Source organism: Ailuropoda melanoleuca, chromosome X (genome assembly GCF_002007445.2).
Source record: "Ailuropoda melanoleuca isolate Jingjing chromosome X, ASM200744v2, whole genome shotgun sequence".
Classification (NCBI taxonomy): Eukaryota; Metazoa; Chordata; class Mammalia; order Carnivora; family Ursidae; genus Ailuropoda; species Ailuropoda melanoleuca.
This window is the reverse complement of record NC_048238.1, coordinates 51,818,916-51,821,599: the sequence shown is the minus strand read 5'-3', so window position 1 is coordinate 51,821,599 and position 2,684 is coordinate 51,818,916.

Genomic DNA, 2,684 nt, shown 5'->3' with positions numbered 1-2,684 from the left:
TTATCCCTTTTCATCATTTTCTTTTTCTCTTTTTTCTTTTTTTTAAGATTTTTATTTTATTTATTTGACAGAGAGAGAGACAGCCAGCGAGAAAGGGAACACAAGCAGGGGGAATGGGAGAGGAAGAAGCAGGCTCCCAGTAGAGCAGGGAGCCCAATGCAGGGCTCGATCCCAGGACCCTGGGATCACGCCCCGAGCCGAAGGCAGACGCTTAACGACTGAACCACCCAGGCGCTCCCCTTTTTATCATTTTCATAACTGATTTCATACCATCTTTAGAAAACACACACAACAAAACCCAACCAAACAAAAATAAAGTATTATCACTGATACCATGACCCTGCTATCTCTTGTAGCTAACATTCTATTCATCTTATTCATTTCACTGTCAAATTTTTAGAAGAAGTACCATAACCCCATAACCTCATTTCTTCACTATAAAGTCAACTCTTAACTCTCTAAATCAGGTTTTCTTCTGTACCTGGAAGAACACAAATTACTTCAAAAACAAGATCTTTAATGATATTTCCTCTATATTCATCCTCTTTGACTATCTCTAGTTCATGTTACCCTGTTGCATATCCTGTTTAAAAACATTTTTTATGAAAACAACATTTAAAAATTCCCCTATGACAACATTAAAGGAAATTTTGAAAGAAAATATTCATCTACACTTCCAAACCCCAATTGTTTTAATTTATCTATGTTCCATGCTTTTTCAGATTGTATAATACTTATATTTTATAGAAGTGCAATCACAGTGTACATATATTTCAAAAGTTTGCTTTAAGAAAGTTTTATTGTAGATACTATCCTTGTCTTTCATATTTATCATTTCAATAGCCACATAAAATTATATCCATTAGTAGATTATCTTTTATTTGACTATTTCCCTATGATTGGACATTTAGTCAACTCCCAATTTTTCTGTGCTTTGAACATCTTAATGCATATGGCTTTTTTCTTCTTTACGATTCTGTTCCTAGGACAGGAATGGGATTACCAGATCAATGGGTATAAACATTTTTTATGGATCTTGATTTCCAAAAAGACTACACATTTTCAATAACACAATGGCATGCAAGTGTTCCAACTCCTTTGCAGCTGTAGCATTGGACTTTATAAGAAATATTTTTGGATGGCCTAAAACACTAATTTGTGGGGCACCTGGGTGGCTCAGTTGGTTAAGCGTCTGCCTTCACCTCAGGTCATGATCCCAGGGTCCTGGGATCGAGCCCCACATTGGGCTCTCTGCTCAGCGGGGAGCCTGCTTCTCCCTCTCCCTCTGCCTGTTTCTCCCTCTACCTGCCACTCCCTCTGCTTGTACTCATGCTCTCTCTCTCTCTGTCAAATAAATAAATAAAATCTTAAAAAAAACCCAAAACAAAAAAACCACATTAATTTGTTAACTTCACTTTTTTTGATTACTCATGGCATAGAACACTTTTCCATATGTTTACTATTTGTATTTCCTCTTGTATAAACTGTTCATATCCTTCACCAATTGGCATGAGTAGTCTTATACATATTGGTGATCTTATATATCTAAATGTATTTATTTAACATACATGGTAACCCTTTGTCATATTTGATATACATATTTCTTCCATTTATTATAATTTTTGCTTTTAATTTTAGTTCCTTATTTTATCCTCTTGCTTTAAATCTCTCTCCTCCTGCTTTTACTTATCTTATTACTTCCTTCTCCCCTTTTACTACCTAAGTAAACAGAGTTCCAAGATCTGTCATAGTCATAGCATTTGGGGATTATTTAATCTACTCCCCGCCCCCCCCAACCCTTGATTTTCTCCTGGAGAGAACATATGTGCACACGAATACAATTCACTTGACTTAGAGTCCTTGAGAGTACCTCAAAAATCTTCCAGGGCCTGGGTACCCTCTCACTTTACAGAACAGGAAAATGGCCCAGAGATATGACTTGCCCATTACTTAGTGAGTTAGTGGCAGAGCAAGAACTAGGCTTAGCCCCCAGGTTCCCTGACTCCCAGACATCCTTCCATTACACCACACCAGCTCAGTTCTAACCTGCCCTTTCTCCCAAGTTCCACTTCTGTATCTTCAATTGCCCACTGAACAGTTTCACGTGGATCTTCCATTGTTACTTCCAACCCAAGATGTCAAAACTCCCTAAACCAGTTTCCCTACCTGTCTTGATCATTTCTTTTCACGCCATCTTCTTTCCTCAAGTCACCTAGGTTCAAAAACATTCGGGTAACTTCAATGCTTCTCTCTATTTCACAAGATTCTGACCTTTCTTTAGTTATCATGTCAATTATAATTGGATTTCCTTTATGACCCCAATGCTACCATTCTAATACTATTATCACCTTATCCCTAACTGACTGTTACAGCCTCCTAACTAGTCTTTCTTACATCCACTCTCTCCTCACAAAAATGCATCTTATATAATGCATACTGCCAGGTTAATCAGCCTTAACACTGCTCTCACAGTTTCACTCTCTTACTTAAAACTCTTTCATGGTTCCCCATTGTCTACAAGACAAGTTGAAATCCTTTGGTCAGAAATTAAAGAGAGAATTTTCAGCCTTATTTACCATTCCTCCCCAGTACAAATCTTTCTTCTCCAGCTAATTTGAGCTCCTCGTTCTTTCTCCAAATAAGACTTGCACTTTCTCAGCTCTGCACCTTTATTCTTCTTTTCC